The 20,078-nt window shown below is 46.6% G+C and overlaps 1 protein-coding gene across 1 annotated transcript in view; it reads left to right on the forward strand.

The window, feature by feature from the left end:
* Positions 1 to 209: 209 nt before the first annotated feature.
* TLCD4 (TLC domain containing 4) overlaps positions 210 to 20,078 on the forward strand; it is a 442,351-nt gene continuing 422,482 nt past the window's right edge. Inside the window, exon 1 of the mRNA XM_085601497.1 lies at positions 210 to 521. The gene's annotated coding sequence lies outside the window, so the exon portion shown is untranslated. The remainder of the gene's footprint in view (positions 522 to 20,078) is intronic.

The following is a 20,078-nucleotide window of genomic DNA, read 5'->3' on the forward strand; positions in this document are numbered from 1 at the left end:
GCCTTGTGACAGAACCCAGATGCATTTCACAGCTTTTGTCATAGAGAGAAATCTCTCTTCCCAAATCTGACTAGTCTGTTTGCTGACAGACCAGAAGAGTGGCCTGGGCGGACAGACAGTGAAGTTGTCCCTCTTTCACATCACAGCAGGCCTACTCGACCACAGTGTGTTACCTTGTTCGCCCTGGCCGTGACATCATCGAGGCTTGTGACGTCACTCCTGGTGACATTCGCGCGCTGCTCCCTGGCAACTCTAATGTCCTCTGGCTCTATGACCTCACGCGACAGGAGCGCCGTTGCCGTGGTGATGGGAGTTTTAGTGGGGCTCTTTGCAACGTTTCTCTCCGTGGTTGCGTACAAGCTGCGTCCATGTGGACCGCTCCACCATGGGCCTGGAGAACAAGCTGGAGATACTGAGGATGGGCCCGAGCAGCGTTCAGGGTAGGAATGTGAGCGGCAGACGTGGGCGGTGAAAGTGGAACAGAAGCAGGCGTTTGTAGGGTCAGAGACAGCCCCTTCACGGTAGGTCATGGGAAGCTCTGGAGGCCAAAGTAGAGCCAGGTCCTCTGGTGGGAGGGAGCGAATCCGAGGGGGTGGAAATATCCCCCTCTGGTGTTAAAAGAAGGGTTTTCGTACAGGAGCGTGTAGGGACAGAACTCCATCTAGTGTGGAGCCGTGTCTGACAGATCGATGTGAGGTAGAGGCAGTCCTTGGGAAAGGTTCAGGTCTGGGGTATATCAAATCCGTATTTCATCCTGCTAAAGAAGATAACGTGTATTATCTCACTGAGTTGCCAAATAAGTAATCCATTCATTATTAAAGCGGCAAAAGGCAATTCACTTGTTGCAAAGTGCCATAGAAACGGCAAATATAGGGAGAAGACTGCGCCCCACTAGCTCTTTCAAGTAGTCCCACGGTGACAGAACAATAACATCTATTCCTTTACCCCTTTTCTCTCATCTCTGTTCACTCAATTTCTTTCTCCATTTATCCATTTGTGTTCCTCTTTCTGGATCTCCTCCCCCCTTTCATTTCTCCCTTGCTCTCACTCACTTCTATAACCTGAACAGCTCATCGAAGCAGCATTTGATGGGTTTGCAGAAGGACCAGGAGGGTAGCTGTCATTGGTGCATCCGGTGCAGTGGCACCGGGGCACAAAGCCCTGTTTTGCCCATTGAATCCTGATAAGTGTTGTAGTTTACTACCCCAATAGCAGTCAGTGCTTGTACCGGGACCAAGGAATCCTGCCTATGCTACTTGGAAGGTTCCCGGGCACACCAGGGCTTCGTCGGCTTAATGAGCACTGCCCAGATGCCTGTGCCTAGGTTATTATGGGTTTGCTCTGGAAACCCCGTAGCTCCCCTTTAGCGTGGTCAAGAACGGCCCCGCAGCAATGGAGGGGGTGGGGCGTCTGTGGGTGTACGAGGTATCAATGACTCGAAGTACAGGGAGAGAAACAAAACAGAGCACGAAAATGGCACAAGCAAGCTAAATAGTGATGGAATGCAATTCACTTGTGACTCAAATGAATGCATCTTTTTTTGCTGTCAAAGTCAGTGTAATTCAGTATTCTTCTTGCATGTGTTTCAATATATGGAAACTTTGGAATCAGGCCCTTCTTACAAGAACCTCGACACGAACAGGCCAGTCAGTGGTATTTGTCGCACCTGATTAAATCTGACTTTCTCGGAGTTAGAATGTTTTGGGTGCGATAAAAAACAGTCAATTACGACTTCTTGGGGAGTAGCTTGTAGATTTTGGTTCTTACTACACCAGTTTATATGGTAGCTATTTAGCCTGTGTGATAAATACCTCCTCTTTCAAGTTTTTCTAAGCCAGAATGAGGCATAGCGTGTGACATCAGATATTACTGCCTGGTGCTGGCTTCCTGGGGGCGCCCTGTTTAAACGTTTATTAAGCTTTTGAAACACCTGCTGCAGCGTTTCTTTCCGCCGGCAATTACCAGGCCTCACATAAATGTCAAGAAAACTCGTGTGATTAATTATCTTCCTGGAGATAAAGTTGAGGTTTTGACTTCGGTGAAGCTGCTGCAAAGAACGTGTACCAAGTAGATTACAGAGTGCGTATGATGTAAACAGATCAGCAGGTTACTGCTTTCAAAAGAGACATCCTTTTGTTACTTGCAATTTATAACTTAAAGTCCTAATATAGAATAGTGAGCTATTAACTTTCACCTTTGAACTACATACACACTGCAAAGTATACATTATTAGAACATTGATTAATGTTGCAAAAAGGGTGAATTTGGCTAGAAATCGATTCTTATTATTAAGGAAAACTCCCAACTATGCTGTTTCTTTTTCGACTCTGAGTTTGTGCTTCTCCTGACCAAGCACTCTTAAACTATACTGCCTACCAGTATGGATGACATGTGACTCCTACACTTTCAGTCCTTTGGCTTATGTAACATTTCACACGGATTTACACACGTATGATTGATTGTCTCTGTGTAATGTGTGTGTGATGCAAAGTGCTCGGACACCCTACACTGGTATGAGTGGCGCTATATAACTAATTCAATGCATCTGAGAGAGTGTGGTTATGGTGACTTGGTCATTGTTAACCTCTTCGACGCCGATGACGGAACGGTTCCGTCATGCACGTCGGTTGGGCTGTGCTTATGACGGAACCGTTCCGTCATGGCCCCGCCCGCGCTCAGAACTTTCAGCACCGCGCGGGAATCCGCGCAGCGCTGAAGAGGTTAAAGGGTGCTAGTGAGACAATCCGTGGTGGAGGTGGTCATTGTGGGGGGGGGGGCGCCAACAAACATTATCGCACAGGGCGCCACCAGCACTAAAGCCGGCCCTGACTGCCTCTATTTCTGTGCGTTTTTCCCATTTTCCAGCTGTTTCTCAGTAGGTTTCTTTGACTAGTTTTTTTTCCTGTCAAAATGTACTGGGTGCAATAAATAACTAATATTCCAAGTTATCGCCCTGCAAATGAGGAATACTATGCGGAGGCTGTATTTATCAAGACAAATTCTCACATTTTGCCTTTTTTGCAGATCTTTTCTCCTTCACATTTAGGCAGGTTTCACCTCCCTGAATTTGTTTAGGGAAAACTGTCCAAAATTCTGTAATCACCACATGCACTATAAAACCCACCCCGGGTTGAATAACCCATGTGGTAAAAGCCACTTTGCTCAAAATTCCGATCCTTGCGGAAGGGACCAGAACTTAGTGTGCACTTATAATCAGGACCTCTGTCTTTCCAGCAATATGCTGCCGCCCTTATTCACTGCCCATTCAGAGGTTGGCTCCTTGGCCTCAACAACTGTGCTCTGTAAGTCTGAGATTGGTTACGTCTCAGAACTAATGAACATTGAGGAGCAGAAAGTCACAGTAAAAAAAATGTTGGGGAGCCCTCATGTTTTCGCTTGGAGTGCTAAAATGGGCAAATATGCAAAAAAAAAGTTTGCCAGTACTTGAAATACCAGTGCAGGCACTGAAGTTGAGACAATCCGGACCAACCCCATGTGGTGATACCCTCTGTGGGATGTGATACCACATAGTGTACCACCACACTGTGTCATGGTGGATAATCTGCATAGTTGTGGCACTTATGACTCAGAGCAGGGAGAGGACGGGCACTGAGAAGCTCCAACTGACTTTTACTCATCCCGCCAAAACTGAAAAAGAAAAATGCCCAGGCGTGCTTTAGGATTTGGAACTCACTACCTAAGGAGCTCGGCTGCAACCCCTCCTTCTCTTGCTTCAAACGAGAACTCAAACCTCTACTACTCAACAACTACTTCAACACGCTCCCAAACTGAACAGTGTATCCCAAGGATCCAACCCCAATCGACAAGACCCTTTGATGAGGCCTCCTGACTTGCTCAGTCTCTAATCTGTCACAAACGCCGTTACCTTAATGCTGGATTCTTATATACCTTTGAGACTGTTTTAACTACCTCTGTGCTGTATTGTTCAATACTCTACATAAAATTCAAAAATAAATAAGAGTAAGGGAACAGCGCCCTGCTTCACTAACGTGAAAGGGGAACCATCGGCCCTAATGCTGACATGGTAAATGGGCCCACCACACTGTGCATTATAGAGTAATAAAACAGAGTCATAACGAGGGTGTGGTGGACCGCACTAACCCGTGCACCCCGGTACCACTGCACCTTCTGCACCGCTGATAGCTAAATCCTGCCCTGCTTTCCATGTTCGTGAGGCCTTCCCTTAATAGCCTTGTGCCTCTCAGGTGTGACTTGCGCCAGGCAGTACCCCACCCTGCATGTAGAACCCTAGAGTTACATTTATTTGTCCTTGTAATGTCTAAGCCTTGCATTAGACAGTGATATAGAAAATGGCAAAGGTTTTTTAAATATCCTTTGAAAATTACTTCAGTTTGCCGCATTCGTGAAAATAATGATTTGCACAATATTTTGTCTTGTATTTATCATTGTTTAATGGTAACAAAATGGTTCTCCTCAATATAAACTACGTTTTTTGTGTTCTGCGCAATGCACTGAGCACAGAAAATCTCACAAAATATAAACTTGTAGACAAAATAAAACTGCATACATTTCCTTGCTCGGGTCGGTTGGATTAGAGTGACAATTATCTCGCTACGCAAAGGTAATTCGAAAATGTGCCTAGGGGTTCAAATTTAACCCCCAGTTATAATCTGGGCCTGTGTTTGCAAACCGGAGTTTGCACGTGGATGGTAATTTCAGGTTATGCAATATTTTTCGCACTCTGCTGTCTGCCCCTTTCAGATGCTTGCAGTGTAAATGTACTAGTAAAAAGTCAAAAGATTTGGATATTGGTGCAATTAAATAACGAATACACATTTTATGCCTCATTTCCTGGGCTAAAAAACTGAGAATAAGAGGCATTTTCTACTCACAGTAATACCTCAACGCATGGTATTGGGGTTTAGAGGGTGCAGTAAATGCCCCATCCTATTCTGTCACTTGATAATCAGGACCTTTATGTTAGGCCGTTGCTTGCCACATTTGAAGTGTTTTCTCAGACTGTAGGAAATATGGCCCAGTGACCGAGATTTGGTGCCCAATGGGCAGTGCCACAGGAATTATTTGATGTTGTGGTTGCAGCGTTTTCTGCATAATTATAGATTTGCAGCGCTTTTCGAATAATCCTGCTGCATAATCTGCAGATTTTAACCAAAAAATTGTTTCTAGCTCAAACTGATCAAAAGTTACAAAACGCAGCTACACATGTTGCCGTGAAGGATAAGCCTTCACAAAGGTTAACTGGTCATCTTTCTGTTGCTTTTTGCTGCTTGTGGCTGTTAAACTGGTATTGATGAGGTGAAACCTTTGGCCAGGAGTGTTAGCATGTGTAAAAATGACAAAATAATGAAGTAACGCTATTAGAACATGTGCCACATTACGCCGCATAATTAGCCCTTACCTGACACTTAATTTATACACTGTCCTATTTTTTTGTGGTGTTGCTACAGGTCAATGGCAGACCTTATAATGCGTGATTTTAATTGTTACACTGTTTTACACAGCTTTGTATAGAACACGTGCACCAATTACTTAGCCTTCTGGCACGTTCACGTAGAGCTTGTCTAGGGTTTTATATTTTTTTATTCATTTATTTAGTTGTTTTGTACCGCACCGACTCATCTTGTGATAGTTTCAAGTGGTACCCTTATAGATAGGAGTAGGAAGAATATACACATAGTGCATGGAGTGGGGAGAAAAATACCAGGGTTGTTAAGGTCCAGTGGAAAGTGATGGGCGCCATACCCAATATTCCTCAGTTCCTTAACCTGGTACTGCCCTAGGCAAATGTGTCTGAACCTGAAAGTGCTTGGTTTTGAGGAGTTTTCTGAGCTATAGGTAGTTAGTTTGAGTTCTGAATTGGATGTCCAAGACATTCCATAGATGTTGACCCAGCACTCCTAAGTAACGTCCTCTTTGCTTCTGATGGCCAAAGGCATGGTGATTAATCAAGTATGATGTTGTGTGATGTTTCTGACCAAATTTTTATAAAAGGGATATCATGAGAAGCCAATTTCATAAGTATGTGGGCCTTCGTTCCAAACGTCTTGTGCATTATGCACGGTGACTTGAATTTAATCCTCGCTTCCGCTGAAAGTCAAAAGGAGCACTTTCAGACACAGCTTGGAATGGTCAGACATACCAAGGCTTAGGCACTTCTTGGCGGCTTGAATTTGGAGTCTCAGGAATCTGTCAGACACATTCTTTAGAAGACCTACATAAATCACTTCACAGTAATCCATCTATCCTAAGACCAGTCATCTTGTCGGTTCCATTTGACAAGTGATTTGTAAGAAAGCAAGAGTTTTACAGTGCAAGGAGAGGTGCAAATTGACCTATTTGACCAGGGGCTGGGGAATCAGAGGTTTGAGCCAAATCCATTCCCCAGAGTCTTTGTTTTCTGATTTGTTGGAGGCGGCAGTTTATGGGCTGGAAGCCTGCAGAGCGGTAAAGATGTGCTGTCTTGTCCTCCTAAGAAAGGATTTATGTTTTAGGTAGCTTAAGCAACGGACACCTTCTCTCATCCATTGTTGTATGTGGTCTAAACAACTGATGATGTTGTCATGGCCATCTACATTTCCTCCCGGCAGACGTAGATCTATCTGTCATCACGCTCCGTCTTAAATGGTATCTTGCAGTGATGAGAAAGGGCGCATTGGGCAGAATGTAGAGCCTTAGGAAACCATGCTAGGAAAGTGAGGTGCATTCTGTAAAACCCATACTGACTTGTTGAGTCCTCATCCTTTTCTGAGGTGATGGGAATCTCCCTCCACTTCGTCTGGATGAAAGAAAAAAATAAACAACAGCATTGCAGGCTCACAAAATAGGAATCCAGGTTCATTGATTGCCATTTTCAGGTCATATTTGTGAATGGGGGTCATGGAGTAGAGGACTTTGCTCGATAGCCACTTGCAATTGCGAATCTCATATTAACATGACTAGAGAATCTGGATTTCATTAAAGACACGGAGGCTGACATTATGCATTTTCCTTTAATGCAGACCCAAGCAGCCGCATACATCACAATAGATAAAGTTCCGAATAGAATAAAGGCAACACATAAATGCCATGAGACAGTAACAATCAGCCTCTTTTAAATGAACAAGAGATCAGTCCATAAAGAACTTGAGACGGCAAACTTCAAGATAATCTTCAGAAGTAGAACAAATGAAGGAGGAAGAAGAAGGATTCCAATGGTGAAAAGGAATTAACGAAGTAAAGGGATCCATCGTTGATAAGGTGGTAAAAGCAGCAATTAAGTATTACCTGAAAAGAGAAGGGAATTAGTTCGAGAAAAGAAATTTTGAAAAATTCGTAGACAATACACAAGTATAAAGTGCATTACAATAAAATGTAATAAGTAACATTATCAATGAAGTACCACCAGAGGGTGGGAGGGAGGGATAATGTCAGCCGCCGTGTCTTTAATGAAATTCAGATTCTCTAGTCATGTTAATATGAGAATCGCAATTTCATTACAAGACCGGAGGCTACATTATGCATGTTGGTAGCTTTCTAAAACAACATCAGAAATGTGTTCAATAGGTTTACAATAATGACGTGCAAAGGTACTGGCATTAGACCAGTCAGCAGATTTAAGGATGTCATCCAACTTACCTCCAGACCAGAGAGATTTACTGGCCATAGCACCTCTTAGGGAATGAGCTTGAAATTTGGTTAAATCAATACCAGCTAGACTCATAGCAGTTTTGATCCATCTAGCGATACAAGAGGAGCTAATCCCTTTGTAGGGTTTAACAAAGGAAATACGCAATTGATTAACACCCTGTGAACGAAGCTGAAACATACTGCGATCGTATTCTATCATGCACTCCACAACACAGAGGTTGGGACAAAGATCAAAACGAGGATAAAAGATAGAGTCAGACATAGTTTTAGTTCTCTTATGAATATCAAACTTCACACCAAACATATTGTAAGAACGTCTAGAAATTTTGAAAGCTTTGATGTCAGAAGCTCTCCTTCAAGAGATTAGGCACAAAAGAGTGGCTAATTTAATAGAAAGGTTTTTCCTGTTAAGAAGAGAATTTGAAGGCCAATTATTGAAGAGATCGAAAATCAGTTTAACGTCCCAAAGAGTTTCATATTTGGCTTTAGGAGGTCTCCTCAAGCGGATACTTTTCATGACTCTACAGATAATGACATTTTTACCAATAGTCTTACCGTTGATGAGGGCATGACCCGCGGAAATAGCAGATCTAAAACAATTGCTAGATCTATAACTCAGGCCTCTCTCAAATTGTTCAACAAGGAAATTGACTATGTCAACAATAGGGGCCTCCAAGGGATCCAGCTTCCTTTCCAAGCACCAACGTATCCATAGTTTCCAGATATCGTTATATCTGTAATGTGTGCCTGGTGCTCAAGATTCTCTGAGGAGAGTTGAAGCCGTCCCCGAAAGGCCTGAAATTTCATTGGATCTCCTGACACTTTCCAGGCACGAAGGAATAAACTCCCGTTCAGAGTTAGGAGATGAATTCAACTGTCTACGTCTGTAAGAAGATCCTCTAGGAAAGGAATTCAAAAAGGGGGGACTGCAAGTCAGTTCTAGAATGGCCGGGAACCAAGCCTGAGAAGGCCAGAAAGGCGTTATCAATAAGAGGCAACACTGTTCTTGTCTCACTTTCTGTAGGACCCTCTGAATCATGGCAAACTGAGGAAAGGCATAACCTTGGATCTCCTTCCAAGATTGAAGGAAGGCGTTGACAGCTAGAGCACCCGGGTCGGGCATCCAGCTGAAGTAGTTCTCGAGTTGGAAGGTCAATCTGCTTGCAAACAAGTCTATCTCCAGGGGCCCCCAGATCTTGTTCAGGGTATTGAATACATAAACATTCAGTTTCCAACCTCTGTAATCCATGAGGAACCTCGAGTTCCAATCTGCAGAGAAGTTCGCCTTTCCCGGAAGGTATTCCGCTTTCAGCGAAATCTTGTGCTCCAGACAAAACATCCAAAGCTTCTTGGCTAGATTGGATAGGTCCGCAGATTTCGTCCCGCCCAGTCGGTTGATATAAGCCACTGCTGACATGTTGTTCATCTTTAGAATGACGGACCTTCTTTGAAGAGAATGTTTGAAACTCATAAGGGCGTAGAGACCAGCAGTCAATTCGAGGAAGTTTATGTGGTGAAGAAATTCCTCTCGAGACCACAGGCCAACAGTGTTCTGATTGAGTAAGCAGGCTCCCCAGCTGTGAAGGCTCGCATTTGATTCTGAAACAAATTTGGTTTTGGACCAAAGATTGCCTTCCCATTCCAGGCGTCTAGGTTGTTCAGCCACCAACTCAATTCTGAACAAGCTTCTTGGTCCAAGCAAATCCGATCTCCGTACCATTGTCCAGATCTCAGGGCTCTTGCTTTGATCCTCTGAAGGGCCCGATAGTTGAGGGGTCCAGGAAAGATGGCTTGGATGGAAGACGAGAGAAGGCCTAGGAGTCTGGCAAGTTCCCTCAGGGATAGGTCTTGATGTTTCAAAACATACCTTATTTCCTTTCTGATTTTTTAGATTTTCTTTGAGGGAAGTAGAAGAAGGCAACGTATTGTATCTACCGTGAATCCCAGAAATTCTATGGACCTTGCGGGAGTCAGACATGATTTTTCTTTGTTTATGATGAATCCTAGATTCTCTAGGAGATTCATCGCGAAGTTCAGATCCTGGACCAGTTGATAGGCATCTTGGGACATAATAAGGATGTCGTCCAGATAAATGATTAGACAAACTCCCCTTGATCTTAGATAAGATCTGACGGCTCTCATAACTTTGGTGAAACACCAAGGGGCGGATGAAAGACCGAAAGGGAGTGCTTGAAAATGGTATAAGTGATTCTTCCAAAGAAACTGGAGAAAGGGTTGATGAATCTTTGCCATAGGGATAGTGAAGTAGGCATCTTTCAGGTCTAGTTTGACTAGCCAGTCTTTTTCTAGTAGTAAATCTCTGAGAAGATGGATGCCCTCCATCTTGAAATGTCTGTACGTCAGAAACTTGTTCAGGTCTCTCAAGTTTATGACGGGTCTCCATCCTTTGCCCTTTTTTTCTACCAAAAAGAGGTTGCTTATGAAGCCCAATTGTTCGATTGGGACTTCTAAAATTGCACCCTTTTGGATCATAGAGCAGATCTCTTCCTCTATAATCTTTTGTTGGTCCAGAGTCAGGTGAATTTCCTTCGGGAAAGATGTCTGAATAGGTGTATGTGTGAAATCTATCATAAAACCTTTCACCGTATTTAAAACCCAAGAATCTTGAGTAATTAAATTCTAATTGTTTAAAAAATGTCTGAGTCTGCCGCCCACCTTTAAAGGGGAAGAAGGAGAAGGGAGAACACTCACCTGAGGATGAATTGGAATGATCTGTTCCACGTGATCTAAATCCTCTGCCTCAATGGCCTCTACCTCTTTGAGGGTAGAACTGAGGAGTATTGAATTGTTGTTGGTATCCTCTCCCATAGCCACGGCCTCTTGAGTAGGACCTTTGATTGAAGCACCCAGAAAAGAGGCCCGTCTTCCAGCCCGTCCAAAAAGGTTGTTATTAAAAACTTTGTGCATATTCTGTTGCGCTTTATCAAGTGTAGTGAAGGTGGAAACATATTTCCCCAAAGACTGTATGAGGTCCTCACCAAACAGCAGTCATTTAGGGCTCTTACAGGGCTCTTTGTCGGCCAAATCGCTCAATTTGGGATTTATCCTCATAAGGACAATCCTACGTCTTTCCGAATTAATGCTGGTATTAGCATTACCCAGGAGGATGATAGCTCTCTGGCTCCAGCCTCTAATTATCTCGGTAACCGGTTGAGTACCGTTAATGTGGCTCTCTTCTGCTGAAGCTAGAATTCTGGCTAGCGGACCCAGGACATCCAGAAGACGATCCTGACAACCTTTGAGTGTCTTTTCCATTCCCTTTCTTGGGTCACACCCAAGTTTAAATAAAAATTTAATAATTTCTGGGTCCAGGTTGGGAGTATAACATGTTTTGTCCTCTAAGGAAGGTCTTGAGCACTCAGCTCTAAGCACATTTCGTGTTTCTCTCTCTAGGAGGTTTCTAATCCACTTTTTTATAAACTTTGACACATGCTCTTATGGTAGCCAATCAGAGATTCTAGGGTGTTTTAAATTGTTTGGAGAGAACATTTCTTCTCCTAGTGGGTTAAGGATGGTACTCTTAGAGGAGGAAGGGAGATCTTCTGTCAATTCATCGAATCCCTCTTCATCGTCATTAAGATCAAGGACGTATTCGTCCATAAATTCAGGGAAAGCGTTTGAATCGTCATCTCCCACAATGTAAGGAGCTCTTTGAAACCTTGTGCCGCGAAGGGCACCTGAATTTTTTGTGCCGCCATGGGCACCTTGGGGATTTAAGGTGCGAAGACCTCCGTTGTTAGTTGAGGTGCCAAGACCTCCATTGTTTGTTGAGGTGCAAAGACCTCAGAAATTGCTCCTGTCAAGGTTTTTGTTCTTTCTTAATCTCTTGCTCCTTGGTTCTGGATCAAACTGAGACTGTGTTAATGTGACCCCTGTGCCCCCACAGCCGGTCGCTCCTCTCCACTGCTCTGCCTACCTGTCGCTGCCTGGCACCTGCCCACCCTGTAACTACCGCCTGACGCCACTTACCTGGTTTCACGCCGCCGCCGCCTCCTGCCTGCTGCCTGCTGCTTCTCAGGTTCCGCCTGTCGCTTTCCTGCCGCTGCTGCCTCTCCTCGCCCGCTGACCGCCGACGCTGCCCCGGTCACTTCAGCTCCGTTTTTCCCGCCGTTTCCACCGCAGCTGACCCGCTCTCCTCCTTCCTGCTCCCGTCTCCGCCTGCAGTCCTGCCTCCCCTCACTGCCCATTGGACAATCCGCTCCCGCCATCCAGCTGACCCTCCCTCCCGGCTCCTTATTTAAGGGGACCGTAGCGGGCTGGTCAGTGTGACCCCTGTGCCCCCACAGCCGGTCGCTCCTCTCCACTGCTCTGCCTACCTGTCGCTGCCTGGCACCTGCCCACCCTGTAACCACCGCCTGACGCCACTTACCTGGTTTCACGCCGCCGCCGCCTCCTGCCTGCTGCCTGCTGCTTCTCAGGTTCCGCCTGTCGCTTTCCTGCCGCTGCTGCCCCTCCTCGCCCACTGACCGACGCCGCTGCCCCGGTCACTTCAGCTCCGTTTTTCCCGCCGTTTCCGCCGCCGCTGACCCGCTCTCCTCCTTCCTGCTCCCGCCTCCGCCTGCAGTCCCGCCTCCCCTCACTGCCCATTGGACAACCCGCTCCCGCCTCCCAGCTGACCCTCCCTCCCGGCTCCTTATTTATGACGCCCCCTGAGCGACCGCGCAGCGGATGTGCGCAGCGGGAGCGCCGATTGAGCGCCGAAGGTGCGCCAAAGGTAAGCCCATCCGCGCCTGGACCGCGCCCAGCGCCAGATCCCCTGGCCCCCGCGACCGCCAGCCCCCCCGCAGGACCTACGACTTCGCTACGCTCATCGCACTCAAAACCGCCCGAGCCCCCGGATGCTACCGAGCGTCCCCGCGACGCACCCATGGACCCTTCGTCTGCCGATCCTGCAACTTCTCCTGCCTCCAAACAGGCACCACGCCCACCAAGACGGACAACAGCAACCACCTCAAGTGCATCCTGATCAACACCCGCTCTGTCCACACACACGCCGTGGAACTCTGGAACCTCCTTGACACCGCATCTCCAGACGTCGCCTTCCTCACGGAAACCTGGATGAACGACTCCTCAGCCCCCGACATCGCCATAGCCATCCCGGACGGCTACAAGATCATCAGGAGGGATCGCAACAACCAGACCGGAGGGGGCATCGCCATCGCTCACAAAAGCACCATTCGCATCTCGACTGACTCCACCGACGCATTTAACACCGCCGAATACCTGCACTTCCAGATCCACACCGACCCCAAGACTACCCTCAGGGGCACCCTCATCTACAGACCCCCGGGACCACGCGCACAGTTCTGCGAAGACATCACGGACTTCATCAGCCCTCACGCCCTCCCCTCCGCCGACTACATCCTCCTCGGGGACCTCAACTTCCACCTGGAGAACAACAACGACCGCAACACGACCACCCTGCTGGACAACCTCGCCAACCTCGGACTCCAGCAACTGGTCAACACCCCCACCCACTACGCCGGCCACACGCTCGACCCCCTCTTCTCATCCAGCAAGCACGTCACCTTCAGCCACTGCACCGGACTCCACTGGACTGACCACAGCTGCGTCCACTTCAGCTTCAAGAACAACACGGTCCACCACCACCCGAAGCAGGTTCCCCACAGAAACTGGAGCAAGATCACCGTCGACCAGCTCACCACCTCCCTCAGCCAGAACCCACCGGTCAGGACAACGGACCCTAATACAGCAGCCCTCGACCTCACGCAATGGCTGACCTCCTGTGCCAACGACCTCGCCCCACTGAAGAACCCACTCACCAGGCCCAGAAGCAAGAAGGCCCCCTGGTTCACCGACGAACTCAAGGACTCCAAGAAGGCCTGCCGCACCCTCGAGAAGTTTATCAAAAAAGATTCCTTTCTGTGTATTACTCTTTTAGTTGGTGACCATGAGGCCTACACATTTAGATCAATAACCTTTGATTTTTGACTGTGACACTGGACAAATATTATTACTCCAGACTAGAATATACTTTTTGTTACTCTCAAAATTTATTTTTCATAGGAAAACACTTATGTTCAATAAAATCATATTTTAAAATTGCATTCAATATATACTCTGATTGGGTGCTCTGGTACAGTCTTATATATGCTATCTAACAATTCCGTATTACGGTATCTATCTCAGAGTCACACACAGTTCAAATCATGTACTTTCAAAATTGCAAATTAAATACTACACAAATACATTTCATATGCTTTAAAAAGTCCCACTGTTGACGCGTTTCGGTGCATAGGTTACAATAGTAGCACCTTCCTCAGGACGGACGAGAATTTAAAACCAAAGTTTTGTTCTTCTTTTTTAAGTGTAGGGGTTGAAGTCCTTCTGTGGGTGTTCAGGACGACTTTATCACCTCTCAACTTTTGTGATTTTAGACCACTTGCATCATAGTCTTTGGAGTCATAGAATTTTTTAAAAAGTCACGTTGACACATGTTCAATGGTGTCTTAAAGCAGGTACGTCTTTCGATATGCACCGCCTGTATTCAATTGTTTAGCTGAGCCAATAGGTTTTTCGCCTAATGTTTAAGTTCAGGCTGTCCTTCCCTGCACCTTTTCAAGTGGTGTCCTGATACCAGTTAGAGCCTGCAATATCTTGTGGCAGCCTGAATCTTGACAACGCTGTCTTCTTTTCTTTAAGCGTTGTCAGCCACACTGTAGGTTTTCTTGGGGGTGTTTTTACTTTTACTCCCAACCTTTAAAAATCGGCGAGCCTGCTAGTCACAACGTCCTGCTTCCACCCCCTCGAGAAGGCCTGGCTCCGCGACAAGACCACCGACAACATGACCGCCCTCAAACTCGCCACCCGCAGACATCACCAGCTCATCCGCACCACCAAGAAGAAATCTTTGAAGGAGCGACTGGACAAGAACGCCCATGACAGCAAGGAGCTCTTCAACATCGTCAAGGAGTTCTCCAACCCCAGCACCGGCAACAACGACATCACTCCCTCGCAGGACCTCTGCGACTCCCTCGCCTCGTACTTCCACCGCAAGATCGCCGACATCCACAACAGTTTTGGCGTTCCACCCCGCACCCATCGACCGAACCTACGCACCCCGCCGCTATCCTCCAGACATGGACCAAAGTGACCCCCGAAGACACGACACGCATGATGAACACCATCCACTCCGGATCTCCGACCGACCCATGCCCCCACCATGTCTTCAACAAGGCCGCCTCTACCATCGCACCCCACCTCCGAGACATCATCAACGCCTTCTTCGACACAGCCACCTTCCCGGAGAGCTGGAAGCACGCCGAGCTCAGCGCACTACTGAAGAAACCAACAGCGGACCCGACCGACCTCAAGAACTTCCGCCCAATCTCGCTCCTTCCATTCCCTGCCAAAGTCATCGAGAAGGTCGTCAACAAGCAGCTGGCCGCCTTCCTCGAGACGAACGGATCCCTCGACCCATCGCAATCCGGATTCAGAGCCAACCACAGCACCGAGACCGCCCTCATCGCAGCCACCGACGACATCCGAGCCCTGCTCGACAAAGGTGAAACAGCGGCACTCATCCTCCTTGACCTCTCCGCAGCATTTGTCACTGTCTGCCACCGCACCCTAGTCCAACGCCTCAACGACACCGGCATCCAGGGGAATGCTCTGGAATGGATCATCTCATACCTCTCCGGCAGAACACAGAGAGTACGCCTCCCTCCGTTCCGCTCTGAGGCCACCGAAGTCATCTGCGGCGTCCCGCAAGGATCGTCGCTCAGCCCTACTCTCTTCAACATCTACATGAAACCCCTCGCTGCCATCGCACGCCAACACAACCTCAACATCATTTCCTACGCCGATGACACCCAGCTGATTCTCTCCCTCACCAGAGACCCCGACACCGCCAAAGCCGACCTACACGAAGGGATGAAAAATGTCGCCGAATGGATGAACATCAGCCGCCTGAAGTTGAACACGGACAAGACAGAAGTCCTCATCCTGGGACCGTCGCCCTCCGCATGGGACGACTCCTGGTGGCCCCCGGCCCTGGGCACCGCACCCAAGCCAACGGACCACGCACGCAACTTGGGCGTCATCCTGGACTCCTCCCTATCGATGACCAGACAAGTCAACGCCGTCTCCTCATCTTGCTTCCACAACCTCCGCATGCTCCGCAAGATCTTCCGATGGATCCCGACCGAGACCAGGAAGACTGTCACCCAGGCCCTCGTCACCAGCAGACTAGACTACGGAAACACCCTCTACGCCGGTACAACAGCCAAGCTTCAGAAAAGACTTCAGCGTATCCAGAACGCCTCCGCCCGTCTCATCCTGGACGCCCCCCGACGCAGCCACATCTCGAGCCACCTGAGAGACCTGCACTGGCTCCCTGTCAACAAGAGGATCACGTTCAGACTCCTCACCCACGCACACAAATCCCTCCACGACCTGGGCCCAAGGTACCTCAACGACCGCCTGACCTTCTACACGCCCACCCGACAGCTACGATCCGCGAACCTCGCCCTCGCCGTTGTCCCTCGCATCCAGAGAGCCACCGCCGGAGGAAGATCCTTCTCCTACCTGGCGGCTAAGACATGGAACTCCCTGCCCGTCCACCTGCGGCTGACCCAGGACCACCTCGCCTTCAGGAAACAGCTCAAGACCTGGCTGTTCGAGCAGTAGCAGACCCCCTCCCCCAAGCGCCTTGAGACCCTTCCGGGTGAGTAGTGCGCGATATAAATTCCATGATTGATTGATTGATTGATTGATAGGCTCAGTGACGTCATCTATTGGAAGTGAACGTTTGGATGCCATTAGTTGGGACAAGCTTTCCATCATGCAGGATTTAACCTCCATGTGGAGCATTTTCTTAAAAGCCTCATTGTCCAGGTTGGGAGTAAGGGCCGAAATTGAGCCGGTGAGCCCGTGAGGGGAAGTACGCTCGTAAGAGCGATGGGGGTGAGGAGCGGTGATTAAAAAGGTATTTTGGCCAAACTTCGTAATTATTTAAAGGCTAAAACACTGAAAAGAAATGATTAAAAAGGCGCGCAAGCAATTCATAATAATTAAGACATGAAGTATATGAAACACATACGCTCGGGAAGGGCGAGAAAAATTGGAAATCTCCATAAATTGGAGATTGGTAGGGAGGAGGGTGTGGGAAGGGTGGGGTGAAGGCCACGCCACAGGCACACCCTGAAAAATAAAGGTTAGGACAAGATAAAGACAGTATAATAAGAGGAAGTAAAGTTGACTTATCTGCTTGAACTTTATCTAATGTGATGTATGCGGCTGCTTGGGTCTGCATTAAAGGAAAATGCATAATGTCAGCCTCCGTGTCTTTAATGAAATTCAGATTCTCTAGTCATGTTAATATGAGAATCGCAATTTGTTGCCACTTTTTTCCAGTATTTTGCACTGATGACATCCTACAAGACATGACCAATTTGCACGGGGCATGGCATGCAGATGTATTCTGTGCAATGTAGTGACAAAGCAAGGTGAGAACTCTGATGCTGGTTTGGCATATGACATCACTAGTCATGCTACCCTTCTCGTAGATTCAGACTGAGATGCATTGCACAGTACCTGTGGGATACAGTCTTCTGCTATGCCCTATGCCATTACACACTGGACATGACCGGAAGACTTGCCATTTATTTCTGCTGTCCTCGGCCAGCTGAACAATTCTGAGATTAGTGATAAATGTATGACGCCATGTGTGAAATCATTAGGTGCACTTGAGGGAGTTTGTGATTGTATAACTAACGGAATCAATGGGATTTGTGGTTTTTGATGTTTTTTTTATCATAACCGTATTCATAAACATAGTGTATTTTCTACAGAAGTTGTTTCAGGGAATTTGCGGAGATACTATGTGGGTACTGCAGATATGCAGTCTATGCGCTTCTGTTCAGAAGGCACAGCCTGCATCCATAACCTGTGCAGACTGCCACTGCAACAATACCCACAAGTTACGGTGTGCAGCCATGCACTGGGGTTAGTATGTGCAGGTCTTTGCATGCCATAATTCCCTATGCAAACTATGTTCTTCTTTAATAAACAGGTTTCAATAGATTCCTGAGGTCCTTGGCCCCTGCAGCACCTGCATCATTAATAGCTCCACCCCCAGTGCTTAGTTTGTAAAAGAACAGGTGCCAGGGCTCACATTTTCTTCAGAAGCCCGCCGCTTCTGAATGCCTGGGTTGTTTCTGTACTGGTCGATGTATATTTGCAGTGCGTCACTTTTTTTAATTTGCATTATGTAAGCGGCCGCAGATGGTAATATAACCAGATGCCACACTTTTTATTAGGTTTTTGGAACAATGAAACGTGATCCAGTCATGTAAGACATGCAGACTAAATATATACAAATTGTAGCAGTGAAACCATAACTCTCTGAGCCATCCCACACTTTAGATTACATGCTCTATATCAGTTATTCCAGTGGTATAGTAAGGGTGACATGAGCTTTATGCAATCATGGAAAATGGTCCTCCCACTTAGGTAGTAAAATACTGGTATAATTTGGGTGCTGAGGGCCCTAAAGAATTCTGGGCCTCAGTGCCACTGTACCTACTGCACAATTCATTGCTACACCCCTGAATCATTCTTATCCAAAGGCATTCTGTGGAAATATCCTGCCTCATCAGTGTCTGTTCTGCACCCACACCTGCAGAGTGAGGCTGACAGACTGTACAAATGGGGGTGGAGGGCAGTGGCCTTAGAAAGGCGGGGTGGTCCACCCCAGGCAGCTTGAGATTTAGGGGCAGCGGCCTCCACCCACGCTTACCTGCCGTTTTGGGGTGGCAAGCCACAAGGCGGCCGTTGCAAGAAATGAGAGGGCCTGAATGGAAAGAGTAAAGAATGCCAATGGATCAGGGAGAATCTGGAGAGCAAGCCTCCACCTACAGTGAGGTGCCAGCACGATGGAGAGAGATAGCACAGTCTGACTAAGATAAGAGTAGGTTCAAATGAAGACAGACTGAAAAGAGTGAGAGGGAGTACTGGAGAGGGAAGAGCCCATAGCAAGAGTCGCCGATAAGAGAAGCATACCAACAGGTGGCGCCTAGCCTGCCCGAAGACGGAGTTCCGAAAAGAAGAGCCGAGATGGCCTGAAGGGCGAGGCGTGAAACAGTAATGAGATCCCGACAAGAGAGAGCTGTGTGTAGAGATGAGGGAGGCCATATGGAGTGATGGGAGGAGAGAAGTGAGCCCCAACTTAACTAGAGGGAATCTCAAGAGGGAGAGGGTACAGATCAAACGAAAGATAGAAAACATCCATGTGCAGCCAGTGCAAGCAGCACGCGAAGAAAGGGGGAGGGTCACTTACTCAGTCCGAGAAGAGTACAAGTTACAGTGGCTGCGGCCACCACCAGTACCTCGAAGATAGTTTACAGCTGCACTGGTAATGCAGCAAGCGCAAAGTTCACATTTCCGTTTGTTTCCTGCACATGCCCCGACTGCCAAATTCGTCCAGCTCTTTCCAAAACTTCCCTGCCCCTTCTCAGCTGTGAGCCAGCCCCCAGCAACAATTATCTAATGGGAACACCGGGTATTATGTACAGTTATGTAAGTTTTGCATATTCAACAGCCTGTACTTCTGTAGTCACACTGCTATTCTTTAATAAAAAAGAGTTGAAAAAACACATTTGTCAAATGGGAGGCTACGACCAAGACAGCAATATAGTGCACCAGGCGCTGTGATGAACAGGTAGACTACACTGAGATGAGAACAGTAGTAGTAGTAATTTATTTGTTAATTAATTAAAATCATTACAATCATGTGCACACACAGAAAAATAAAATAAAAACACCTTTGAAAAGAACCACTACTTGTAAATTAATAATTAACAATTTTTCAACCTAACGTTAAAACCTTTACATAGAACAGTAATTAAAAAGCTTTATAATCAGTAGAGTGCATTATACTTCCAATAATTACCATTTAAAATGCAACAAAATAAAACAACATATATTAGCAGCAGTTATTGTAATTTGCAATTATTTCACTAATATCATTTCATGTTTAATGAAAAAAAAAAAAAAAAAAGCATTATGCTTACAATAATACCTTTTACTAACCGCAAAAAATATTTTAGCAACATCTTTCTAAAGTAACATATATTAGCAGCAGATATTACAATTGAGATCCTTTTACTATTATCCATTTATAAACTACTATAAAGTGCATTGTGCTTACTAAGGAGCTTTATGTTAGCAGCAAATATTATTGTAACTACATCTAATTAGAGTAACATGTTTTAACGTCAGATATTTTAGCAGTAACACAGTTGATATAATATGACCTGTGAGCGACAATAACTTCTAATAGTAACACGTTTCATAATTTCAATAAGTAGACATTAAGAGATCATACCAACTAAAAAAAAAGAATGTTATCTCTAATAATTGTCTACAAACTCCTAAATTATATTAAGTTGCTGGTACTCTATAGTCGT

The sequence above is a fragment of the Triturus cristatus genome, chromosome 4_2 (assembly GCF_964204655.1).
Source record: "Triturus cristatus chromosome 4_2, aTriCri1.1, whole genome shotgun sequence".
In the NCBI taxonomy this organism is placed as follows: domain Eukaryota; kingdom Metazoa; phylum Chordata; class Amphibia; order Caudata; family Salamandridae; genus Triturus; species Triturus cristatus.